This window comes from Lontra canadensis, unplaced genomic scaffold (assembly GCF_010015895.1).
Source record: "Lontra canadensis isolate GAN:19392208 unplaced genomic scaffold, GSC_riverotter_1.0 scaffold75, whole genome shotgun sequence".
Lineage (NCBI taxonomy): Eukaryota > Metazoa > Chordata > Mammalia > Carnivora > Mustelidae > Lontra > Lontra canadensis.
In genome coordinates this window covers 164,469-178,077 of record NW_022631069.1, presented here as the reverse complement: position 1 = coordinate 178,077, position 13,609 = coordinate 164,469, and positions in this window count along the sequence as shown.

Here is a 13,609-nt window from a genome sequence, read left to right as displayed (position 1 = left end):
ATAAATCAGACAGGAAAAGAGAGATACCATATGATTTTACTCTTATGTAGGATCTAAGATATGAAATAAGGGAATAAACAAACAAAATGCAAAATTAGACCTAAAAATGCAAAGAACAAACAGATGGTTGCTGGACAGAAGGGGGTGGAGAAGATGGACAATTTGGGTGAAGAGGAGTGGGAGATATAGGCTTCCAGTTATGGAATGAATAAGTCATGGGAATAAAAGATACAGCATAGGAACTATAGTCAATGATATTGTCACAGTGCTGCATGATAACCGATGATACTTGTAATAAGTATAGCATAGAGTATAGAATGTTGAATTACTGTGTTGTACACCTGAAACTAATGTAACATTAGGTGTCAACCCTACACCCCCCAAATGAAAAAAGTGTGAGGATTGAAAACGATAAACTATGCTAACATTAGTAAAAAGAAAGCAGGAGTGGCTATATTAATATCTGACAAAGTAGATTTCAGACCAAAAAATATTACTGGGATTTAAGAGAATCATTCGTTAAAACTGATAGTAGGGTCAGTTATTAAGAACCCATAAAAATTCTTAATGGCATTGAATAATAGAGCTTCAAGTTATGCAAAATGAAACTGACAAAACTGCAAGAAGAGATAGACAAATCTATCATTAATGTCAGAGATTTCAGTAGCCCTCTCTTCAGTAACTGGTAGAACAAGCAAACAGAATATCAGTAGGGTATAGAAGTTGAACAGTCCTATCAACCAAGATTTGTAATTGACATTTATAGAATACTCCATCCAAAAGAGCAGAGAACATATGCTTTCAAAGTACACATGGAACATTTACCAAGTTAGATCATATCTGGGGCCATAAAACAAGTGTCATTAAACCTAAAAGGATTCAAGCCATTCAAAAATATGTTTTATCAAAATAAATAAATAAAATATGTTTCGTTGTGGGGCACCTGGTTGGCTCAGTGGGTTAAGCCTCTGCCTTCCACTCAGGTCATAATCTCAGGGTCCTGGGATCGAGACCCACATTAGGCTCTCTGCTCAGCTGGGAGCCTGCTTCCCCCTCTCCCTCTGCCTGCTGCTCTGCCTACTTGTGATCTCGATCTCTCTCTCTCTCTCTCTCTCTCTTATAAATAAATAAATAAATAAATAAATAAATAAATAAATACAAAAATGTTTTGTTGTTATAGTGGAATTAAATTAGAAATCAATGACAGAAGAGATGACATATGGAACATTCTCAAATATTTAGGAACTAAATATAACACTTCTAAATATTTCATGGATCAAAGAAAAAGTTGAAGGGAAAGTAGAACTATTTTGAACAGAATGAAAATGAAAACATAAAATACAAAACTTTGTGAAATGCAGTATTATTTTCACTGGAATGCAATTCTAGAATGACAGTTTTTTCAGCACTTGCAAAATGTTATGCCACCTCTTCTGGCCTCCATGGTTTTGATGAGAAGTCTTTTGTCATTCAAATTGTCTCTTCTCTAGGAAAGTGTCATTTATTTCACTGGTTTCAGTGTTGTTGTTTTTTTCCTTTAGTTTCAGAAGTTTGGTTATGATGAGTTTTGTGTATTTCTTTGGGTTTATCCTGTTTAGGGTTTGATCACCTTCTATAAGCTGCAAATTTATGTTTTTTGCCAAATTTGGGAATTTTTTATCCATTATTCCACCGTTATCCATTAGAACCACCGTTCTTTGAGGCTCTGCTAATTTCTTTTTAGTTTATTTTCTCTCTATTGTTCATCCTAAATTTTATTGTACTATCTTCCATTTCATTGATTCTTCATCTTTTTCATCTAATCTATTGAGTCAGTCTACTGAGATTTTATTTTAGTTATTGTATTTCTCAGTTCTAAAATTTCCATTTGTTTCTTTACAGCTTTTATTCTTTACTGAGATTTTCTATTTCTTTGATGGGACTTCTTTATTCATTTGTTTTGAGTATGTTAGTAGTTGCTCATTCAAGCATGTTTATGGTGGCTGCTTTAAAGTCCTTGTCAGATAATTCTAACATCTGTGTCAATTTGTTGTTCTCGTGTACTAGTTGTTTTTTCTTATTCAAGTTGAAGTCTACCTGGTCTTGGTGTGACAGGTAACTTTTGCTTGAAACCTGGACAATTTGGGCATTATGTCTTAAGACTCTGAGACTCTGGATCTTACTTCAACCTATTTTCACTAGTTTCCTCTGATGGTATTGAGGTGAAGGTATTGGTGGGGTAGAAGTCCAGGTTCCCCACTCAGCCTTACTGACACCCAGGAGAGGGCTCCATGTTAATTAAGCAGGGATGGGAATTCTAGTTCTCCACTATGTCCCCCTGATACCCTACACCCCCAGGCTGGGAAGGATAGGAGGGCCTCTTTACTGGTCTCTGCACGGTCTCTGTGTCTTGCTAAGCTGTCCTTTTGCTGGTTCATGGACTAGAGGGATCAGGGAATTCATCACTGTCTCATTCCTTGCATCCTGAGGTCCCTAGTCAACCTTCCTTTTTCTATCTTTCAGTGTCTTATGTTTGTTTTATATATAATGACCAGGGTTTTAGTTGTACTTAGAGGGAAGAATAGGAAATAGTATGGCTTACTGTCTTCCCAGGCAGAAGTCACTCTTTTCAGCTTTTTATTGTAAGAAAAAGTCCTTATTTCACCTTCATTTTTTTAAACATATTTTCACTGGATAAATAACTCAAGGTGACAGGGTTTTATTTTATTTTTTTTCTTTTCGTACTCTGAAGATGTTCTTCCACTGTGTTCTAAATTGTATTATTTCTGATGACAAATCTCCTGTGTTCTTATCTTTGTTCCTCTCTATATAAGTAGTCCCCCCCCCACCATTCTTTACACTTTTCTCTTTTAACAGGTGTTGAAACATGTGATTATGGTTTGCCTTAGTTTAGTGGGATTTTTAATTTTTGTGTGTGTGTGTTTGGATTTATTGAGCTATTTAGATCTGTGGCTTTATGGTTTTCATCAAATTAGGAGAAAATTGTCACTATTTCTTCAAATGTTTGTTCTATTCCTCTTCCTATTACATCTTTGGGTACTCTACTTATTATGTCACTTAAAAATTTTCCATAATTCACTAATGTGCTCTTCATTTTTACAAGTCTTTTTTCATCCTGCTTTATTTCATGTAGTTTAAATTTTTATGTCTTTGGGTTTGATCTTTCTTTTGTAGTGTATAAACTAGTGCTTATTCCATCCAGCATGTTTTTCCTTTCATGATTTTTAATTTTCTTCTCTAAAGTTCAAGGTCATATCTGATACGTCTCTACTTAAAATGTTCAGGCTGGCCTGGGTGGCTTAGTTTCAGCTCAGATCATAATCCCAGCATTGGGCTCCGTGCTCAGTGAGAAATCTGCTTGAGATTTTCTCCCTCTGCCTCTCCATGCACTCTTACATGCTCTCTCTATAAGTAAGTAAGTAAGTAAATAAATAAATCTTTTAAAAATTGTTTAGTCTTTTCTCTAGATCTTTGAACATATAAGATATAAAGTTATAATAATTGTTCCACTGTTCATCATCTGGTATTTCTAACCTCTTGTGTTAGTTCTGAGTCAATTTTAATTTTTTATTTATTTATCTATTAATTTTTATGATGTTAAGTTAGCCACCATACAGTACATCATTAGTTTCTGATGTAGTATTCAATGATTCATTAGTTGCGTATAACACCCAATGCTCACCACAAGATATGCCCTCTGTTTGTATGTTTTTTTAAGATTTAATTAATTAGTTAATTAATTTGACAGAGAGAGAGACAGCACAAGTAAGTAGAGCTGCAAGCAGAGTAAGAGGGAGAAGCAGGCTCCCTTACTGAGCATAAAGCCTGATGTGGGGCTCCATCCCAGGACCCTGGCATCATGACCTGAGCTGAAGGCAAATGCTTAACTGACTGAGAGACCCAGGTGCCCCAAAAAATGCCGTCCTTTATACCCATCACCTGGCTATCCCTACCCCCCAACCACCCTCCCTGTGAAACAAATTTTTTTTCTCATTATATTTTGATCGTCCTGTTGCTCTGAATGGCTTATATATTTTTAAACTGGATGCAAGACATTATAAATTTTATCTTGATTTGTACAGGATATTTATTTATTTATTTATTTTTTGTCTATGTTCTTTAGCTTTGTTATGGGATGCAGTTAAATTCCTTGGAAACAGTTTGATCCAATGGCTTTTGTGTTTGAGGTGTTAGGGGAGATGATAGCAGTGCTGTATTAGTTTCCTATCCTTGCAGTGAGAAATTACAACAAACTTAGTGTCTTAAAACAACACAAATTTGGGTGCCTAATTGGCTCAGTTGGTTAAGCAACTACCTTTGGCTCAGGTTATGATCTTGGAGTCCTGAGATTAAGTCGTCACTCCCTGCTTAGCCGGGAGTCTGTTTCTTCCTCTGACCCTCACCTCTCTCATGCTCTCTCTCTCTCATTCTCTCTCTCTCAAATAAATAAATAAGATCTTGAACACACACACACACACACACACACACACACACACATTTATTAGTTTACAGTTCTGTAGCTCATAAGTCCAAAATGAGCCTTACTAGGCGAAAATAAAGACGTCTATCTTTTCTTTTTTCTTTTTTTTTTCTTTTCTTTCTTTCTTTTTTTTTTCTAGAGTCTCGATGGGAGAAACCATTTCCTTGCCTTTTCTAGTACGTAGAGGCTACCCACATTCCTTGGTTTATGATCTTCTTTTTCCATCTTCAAAACCAGCAAGAACAAGTCAAGTCCTTTTCACACTGTATCACTCTGGCCTCCCTCTTGCACATATTTGATTGGTTCCACCCACTATAATAATCCAGAGTTAACCCCCCATCTTAGGGTCAACTGATTAGCAACCTTAATTAAATCTGCAGTCTTAGTTCCCCTTTGGTATGTAATCCAACATATTCATAGATTCTGGGAATTAGGACATAGACATCTTTGGAGGACCATTATTCTGCCTACCACAAATATTTTGTTTAGGGGTAATTGTTCCCCACAACTAAGGCAAGACTCCTCTGAATATTGTACTCATTATTCTATGAATTATGAGATTTACCAGGCTGGTAGGAACAGAGACTCTTTCTGGTCCTGTGTGAGGTCTGGGTGTTATTCTCTTTATTCTTTCTGGTGGCTCTTTTTCTAGACCCAGAAAGTGTCTTTTCTCACATGCATTGGTCAATACTCTGCTGAACATGCAAGGGAACCCTCTGCTGCCAGTTAAGCTCTATCTGTGTGTAGCTCTCTCCTCCTTAGTACTCCATTATGTGCTTCTAGCAGTGTTGGATTCTGAGGACTCTTAGCTCAACTAGGCAGTTCACCAGGCTGGAAATTCTCCAGGAAGGCAGCTTAGTCAACGAAAGGGCTCACTTCATTTGTTTCCTGTAGTTCAGGGATCACTGTCCATTACTGTTTGGTTTCCCTGAAAACCATTGTTTCATATATTTTGTCTGGATGGTTAGTTGTTTTAGGTTGGAGGGTAAATCTAATCCCTGTTATTTCATTTTGACCAGAAAAAAAATTTGGTAATTTTTGATTGGATATCAAATATTGTGACTGTTCACCTTGCTCATTACTGCATATTTTTGAATTCCTAGAGGTATTCTTTTTTCTTTCCTAAAGATTTTATTTATTTGAGAGAGAGCTAGTGTGCACAAGAGCATGTATGAGTGGTGAGGGGGCAGAGGGAGAGAGAGTAGACTCCCTGTTGAACAGGGGGCCCCACGTGGGGTTGGGTCCCAGGACCCTGAGATCATGAGATCATGACCTGAGGTGAGGGCAGAGGCTTAAGTGACCGAGCCACCCAGGCGCCTCATATTCCTATAGGTATTCTTCAGTTTTGTTTTCATATGCAGTTATTTGGAAGACAAATGATTTCCAAAGCTAAGGAGTTTTCCTTTAAGAATTTTCTGTTAGGAATTTTTAATATCGTTCTTTTGTGTCCCACTGCCACATCACTCCAATGCTTGACAAATATCTTGGTAGATATGTGCTTCAGTAGAGCCCCTTTGCTATAATTTTTCTTTGTCACCTGAGCATCATCAGACTTTGGGAGATTTCTCTCCACCTTTTGTAAGCCTTTTGTGCTAGCTCTTAAGCAATCCATGCAAGTTCAGTCCTCAGTAAGTATCTTTTGGAGAAAACTAACCATCCATCTGAAGCCCCTCAAGTTTTCAAGTCCTTCCTTTATCACCATGTGCCACCAAGAGCTTTGTTGGTTTTACTTTACCCCCTCAAGATACCTTCTGCCTGGGCAAAGCTGTCTTCAGTCCATGGCCAAAATCATCAAATGGCTACAGGGAATAAGACTAGTGATCTCAGTTCACTTGGACGGACCCTATTTCATGAACTTGAGTTCATCTAGACCTGGTTGCTGCTACAGTTCTCTATAATAGCTGAAAATTCTGAGCTCAGACTGGCTCTTTATCTGGTAGATCCTTGGATTGTCAAAGTCCTCTTCTCTGTCTGCAGATATCCTAACTTTAGGTCACTCTTCTAGAGGACCTCTGAACCAAATCTTCTAATTCGGGAAATAAAATAATTACCATCTTCAGGTTGGCCCTATAATATTTTCTGAGATCCAATTGAATGAAACACCCATCCCACTTCCTATCACAACATCTGATTTCTAATTGTGACCCAGAACTATTGTAATCTGTAACAAAGATCCCTGAGAGCAAGAACTAAGCTACGGTATAGCTCATGATTTGAGGACTCAGTCAGCCTGGGGTTAAGATTTCCTCCAAGAATCGGGTACACAGGTCTGCAGTAATTTGGGTGGCTCTTTCAGGTGCTCGGTATTCTTGCCTGATATTCTTATCATAATCTATCACTAACAAGTGGGCTTTGGAAGCTGTAGTGAAGGGAATCTAGTTCGGAAGTAGTAAAGGAGTTTGTGAAAACCTACTTTTGGTTTAAACACATCCTACGTCATATGGACCTTAGGTCTTCTGACCTCTGACAACCTTGCCCTCCTCCCTAGGAAGTCAATGAAAAGAGCAAACTCTGAAGACATAAACCTCCTTCAGAGGACAACCGAATGCCTGAAGAATTCCAAATGGTAGGAGAGCATGGAGAAATTCATCTTCAGCCAATGTAACTGCCCTGGAGCCAAAGAATGGATATAGGGACAGGAGGGACTCCAGACTTGCATATGTGCTGTGGATGAATACTGGCCATGTAAGCCAGTGGGGGGGGTGAGGGGTGGGGTGCAGGTGACGGGATGGGGTTACAGGTGGCGGGAAGTGGAGAGATTCATGAGGTCTTTGAACAGCCTGTGTTATGAGTAACTGTCGGTGAAGAGGATGAGAGACGGAATATGAGACCCCAAGCCAGCTCGCCAGAGAGAAATGCTTTAAGAACCACACACCAATGCAAGTTTGGGCCTTGATAGAATTCTGGTGTCATGCTGCTTTAGAGATCATGGTGCATGATGTTTGGGAGAGCATTCGGTCAGAAGCTGAGTCCACATCATATCTAACACTTTGCTTGATGGCAGTCAGTGTCTTGACCTGCTCCTGGGGGTTAAGGTGAACTTTTGTTCTGTCTGCAATCATTCGTCTTCATCACCTGCCCGACTTCACCCCTTCACACTTCACTGATCACCTCCCCTACTGTTTTCACCCTGTAGTCACTCCCCGTGTCATTCTCTTATCTCCCTTAAGGAAATTTAACTCACTTTAGACTGTAGAGTGGCAAATATAGGGGAATCTGACTGTGTTGTTTTAAGCAAAGTCTAGAGGTCAGCTATGTAAGAACCCTGTGAAATAAAGGGATGGAAGACAAAAATTATCTTGTTACCATCACAAACAAAGCCATTTGAGAAGAGTGATTTGCTGTCAGAATGAAGCACACAATCCACTTTCATATATAATGAAGTATCTGTCTGAGAGTAAGAATAAGTCAGATCTTCATCCTTGGATGTGCATTAGAATTGTCTGGGGACTCTTGTACAGATGCCTAGATCCCATACCAGAGATTTCCATTTAATTAGGGATGGAGGTATATAGATGGGGCACCAATATTTTCATAGGACCTGCGTAGGCGATATGAATGTACACACAGGTGAAAACCCTTAGTCTAGGGCCTCAGCAAATCTAGCACAGGATAATAGCTAAGTACACAGATTTACAGGATGTGCCACATTTCAAATCCCTGAGTTCACATTCCTCTAGCTAATGATGGGATAGCCTGGAAAAGAGGCAAAATTGGCAGATGGTTGGATGACACCCCTTTTGTCCCACACCTATGACCTCTCTTTATTGAAATGTGTTTGTGTGGCAGTTTGCATTCTTTACATTCTGAGATCACCAGAGCAGATAGATCTTTATAATATAACCAGTGACCAATGACGAACTCAAATATTATTGCTGTATAATACTTTGATTCAACAATTTTCTGAGGAAAACCTCATATGTCTGTATGTGTTACATCACATGATTTTCAGCCATGGCAAAGTCCAGTGACAAATGACATTTGGGGAAAAGATTTAAAATCCATTTTTGTATGCCAATTCTCGTATGCTGAAAAGCAGCCCTGTACCTTGGCACTAAAGGTTACAAAAAGCACCATTTAAAGGAGGACTCACATATTTAATTCCCTTCCAAATTATAGTCTTACTCCCCCTTATGACAGAGCTACACTCATTCAAAATGCTTCAGTGAAATAACAACCAGCATCCTTCAATTTATCAAAATTCAAACAAGTCTCACCTATGAGGCCCACCATGCAGATTAGGACTAATGGACATCAGTGAGCTTTAACTGTTCTAAAAACCACAATCTAGGTAAGGTAAGTGTTCTTTGGATGGGAACAGAAAAGAAGATGATCAAATACTTAATACAATACTTATGGTAGGTAGGGATCCCTTGACCACTTAATTTGACTACAAAATCCACAGAGTGGTTTCCCAGCAATCTTACTGCGAAAGCACTGTGCTCCAATGCAATTAATTTAACTCTAACTAACACTGGAACTAATAAAAATTTAATTTTTAATGAAACTTAATCACTTCAAAGCACAATAGAGAAAAGCAAATCAAGACAAAATTCACATTTGAATCCTAGAGCGATTCCATTGTTAAGAATTAGATTTCATAAGTGACAGACTCTTGAGACTTCTTTATTTCTTGTCATACTTTAAAAAATAGACTGGAATTTTTATTCCAGAAGTCTAGGATCACTGCAGAAATGATAGCCCTTCAATCTTCCACTATGGTGGGTGCTTAAGGAGAAATAAATGCCTAGAATCCAGAGTCTTCCTAATCCCTAGCCCGCCCAAGTGCTCTATCTGTAACTGGAGCTATCAGTCCCTGGTAGAAGACAGCAAGGACTTGGCTTTAAGGATGTGTCAGAATAATGTGTGAACAAACTATGTATCTGCTTATAAGCCTATGCCTCAAATCACTAGAATGTGAGAACTTAGGATTCTCTAAGAATAGAATATTTTTCAAACACACATAACATAGACTATTGCATATCATTTTTAGTTGAGGCTAAAAGCCCTAATTCCCCAATTAAAAGCAGGGGATTCTATCATTAGTATGTCTCCTTCATTTATACTCAGATTAATACAAACAGAGTCTGGAGGTAACACTTCTTTCCAAACTTAACTTCATTTTAGCAGCATACACGGAGTACTGACACTTTGCAAAGCTTTTTATTTCAGATCCATTAGGTCTATGAGAGACAAGAATTGGAGGCCTGGGATTAGTATGATCCTCTCAGAATCTCCTCTTGGACTATTCTTTTATAGGGTTTTTCTACCATATAAGCATTGTTAAAAAAAAAAAAAAGCCAATACACTTGAGGCCAGGCATGCTCATAGGGGGTGTTACCTAGAGTGACCAAATATTATTCAACTCAAAGCTTAGTGCAAGCTTTAACCATGACCAGACCAGCAGGATGACGAAACATTTGTTTTAGGTAATATTTGACCTGAGGCTCTGGTAAAGTCAGCTTGACAGATGAAGTTAAAGCACGATATAAAAGAAAGGGTGGACAAAAGGAACAAGAGACCAAGGGAAGTTAATACAGTAGGTTTTGCACATTGAGACCCAAAGGATACCAGTATGTTATGTCTCATTTAATTAACCACAACAAAAAGGCCATTTTTAGTTCTGAGTTGCTTAAGCCTTTTAATTTCCCAGTATCCTTAGCTTAGTCACTCTTCCTTCTCCTCACAACCCCCAAACCATGATGTATTTCTTAAAGGATTAGCACTCCTGAAGAGTGATTTTCTAACTTTGACTCTGTGAAACTCCTATAGGGAAAACAACAACAACAAACAACAAACAAACAAGAACAAAAATGCCATGTTTTTTAAAATGCTAAAAAGTTTTGTTTTTTTTTTTCTGCCTTTATTCATTTTCAAAATTTGCCAAGCTCTCTTTAGAAAATAAACTACCCTTGGGCGCCTGGGTGGCTCAGTGGGTTAAGCCACTGCCTTCAGCTCAGGTCATGATCTCAGGGTCCTGGGATCGAGTCCCGCATCGGGCTCTCTGCTCAGCAGGGAGCCTGCTTCCCTCTCCCTCTCTGCCTGCCTCTCTGCCTGCTTGTGATCTCTCTCTGTCAAATAGATAAATAAAATCTTTAAAAAAAAAAAAAAAAAAAAAAAAAAGAAAATAAACTACCCTTTTAACTAACATAGAAGAATGAATAAGTTGTACTCTGGGCTACCTTCCTCCTTCCCTCTCTACCTTCTAGAACAGTTTCTTGGGGACAGACTGTGTGAGAGGCTTCTCAGGGCAAAAGGGTGTATTAGCAGTGCAGAGAAGGAACAGTGCTACAGGAGGCATCACCCAGTTCCCCTTGCCTATCCTCTTCCATACCAGCTGGTAGGCTCTCATTTCACATTTGGCTGGGAGATTACCAAAGAACTTAGGAAACTGACACTTTCTGCACATATTGAGATTAGGAAGCTTTAATGGCCACCATCATCAGTCACTGGAGCCAGAGCTAGTTCACAGAAGCTGGGGCCTGAGAAACTGAAGGAATCTCTTTTCCTGCCTCACTCTACTGATACATCAGTGTAAAAAATTTAATACATGAACACATAGTCAATACTGTGACAAGAAATAGTAGTGTGATAAAATCCTCCAAGTAACAACCAAGAATTTGAATCCTCCCATGTGGCCCACTTACCTAATGGGTATTGGGGAAAAAACAGTAGTATAACTGAAGACATTGTAGATCTTGAGGGTTGGTTATAATAGGATTTGGCCTGGATTTTTAAAATGACACACCACTCAAAACGTGGCTGGGACCACACAGGGTTTCCCACAAAAGTGTTTTGCTGCAGAAAGGGGCCTCGAGTGGCTAAAGCTCAAAGTTTTAAATCTCAAGTATTTACTTTAAGAACGTAACCACCAAAACACTTAGAAATTTGCATTCCCAGCAAGACAACCCCATGCCCTACTGCCTCACTCTCAGGATCTAAGGCCTACACACCCAAAGATAGTTGTGTCATCAGCTTTGAACAAGAAAGACAGGAGGAAGCTAAACTGACCTAGGGGTGCCCTTTCAGTGTGGCTGGGCACATTGTAACAGTCAAGGTGTCCCTTAAGCATCAAGTTTGTCCTCCTTCACTGTTGAAAGTTTTGACTTGCATTTATCCTTAATGGAAGTACAACAGATACTTGGAAAAAAAAGTTTTCTCTCTGATCCCTAAGAGTGGATTGGATAGCTCCTTTTCATTCCACAAATGAGAATCATTGACCCCACTTCTTCATCAAACACTTTAAAAAAATATAAAAATAAAATGGTCCTATTTGTACTTGGTGCAGGGAAGCAATACTATTCATGGTTAGGAACCCCAGGGGTATCTTCTTGCTTCTTGGCTTACTGAGTCTAAGTTGAAGGAATTTTTAGGTGTAGCAAAGGAACCCTAATTTATTTCTAGAACACTGTTTAGTGTAGTGATGTGCACAGGATTGGCCACATTAATGAAAGACTACAGAGAGCTAGACTACTTCTCTCTTGTTGAAGAAAATCTTGGGGACCATTTATCAAGAGCCTAAAAATTTCCTATTCAGTCTCTTAAGAATAATGGAAAGGCATTTTTTTTGAAGATTTTATTTAATTACTTGACAGAGATCACATGTGGGCAGAGAGGCAGGCAGAGAGAAAGGAGGAAGCAGGCTCCCTGCTGAGCAGAAAGCTTGATGTGGGGATTAATCCCAGGACTCTGGGACCGTGACCTGGGCTGAAGGCAGAGGCTTTAACCCACTGAGCCACCCAGGCACCCTGAAAAGTCATTTTTTAATTAAAGAAAAATGTGGGCACATAAAAATCTCCCAAAGATAAAAGATATTAAGGTGTTCCCTGGTTCCACTCCCACCTTCAAAGCTGTCTGCTCTGCAAAAGAAAATATGGAAGCAGGGCCAGGCCAGGTGGAACTAACCTATGGGAATGTGTCAAGAAAGTATAAGCTGTGGCACTAAACTAAAGTAAGAAAGTAGACTTCTGCCCTCTGCCTTTCTTATAATGCTGAGACGTATTTCTTTAGTAGAAGTGAAAACAAGTGGTAACAAAGTGGCCTGGGCCTGTGCTGGGCTGAAGAGGACACTTCCTGGCAGCCCCAGTCTGTGTGGTAGGTCAGGTCTCACATAGCCTTTGAAAGGGGTCACTGGCCAGTGACTTCTGTATTAGGGATGGGTCGGGTATAGGATCTGAAGGAGGTTATCAAAGTAAGAGCATGAAATGAGATGAGAAAGGGTTCCTGTGAGGCATCCGGTATCACAAAAAGCACAGACTGTGCCACATACTCTAGGAATACAGAGAACCCATGCAAGGGAAAGCTGCTCCTGCAAGGAGGCAACTGTAAGTGGAGCAGAAGTCTGGCACAATCCCATCTCTTGGAGAGCCAAGGTAGCAGTGGTAGAATCTCTACCCAACAAGGATCCTGAGAGTTGGCTCTTCATCCATTTTAAAGAAAAAGCTTCCTGTAATGGTTCTTACCATGCAGCTCCCCAAACTGGTCTTGGTGAGTCCTCACAGGCAGAGAAAACACATCTAGCTAGGAGGCTTCCATTAACTATATATATGTATAAATAAATATATATATATATATATATATTTTATATAATATATATTAAATATATCACACACACATATCTCTCTCTCACACATATATATATATGTGTGACACACACACATATACACATATATATATGTATGTGTGTGTGTGTGTGTGTGTGTGTGTATATATACATACACATATATGCTTTTGTCTTAAAATAAAACCTGCAATTCCGGATGAGTAATACGCCCACCTTAAAAGACCACCAGAGACGTGAGTCAAAGCCAAGTGGCAAGGGTCGTTTATTGCAGGTTCGAACCCGGACCTACGCTCACTCGTTACTGGTGACGCTTAGAGGTCCCGGGCTGGGTAGGTTCAGGGTTTTTATAGACAGGTACAAACAAGTTTTGGGTGGGGCTGAGCTGATTGGTTGACATTTTGAACATTTGAAAAAGACATATTTGGTGTTAGCTGATTGGTTTAGGGGGCCCGCACACGCATTAAGCAATCAAACAGAAGCAGAACTAACTGGTTAGCCCACGCGTGCAAAAAGTAAGCATTTGTACAGAAGCAAAACTAGCTGGTTAGCTTTCAGTTTCCTGATTC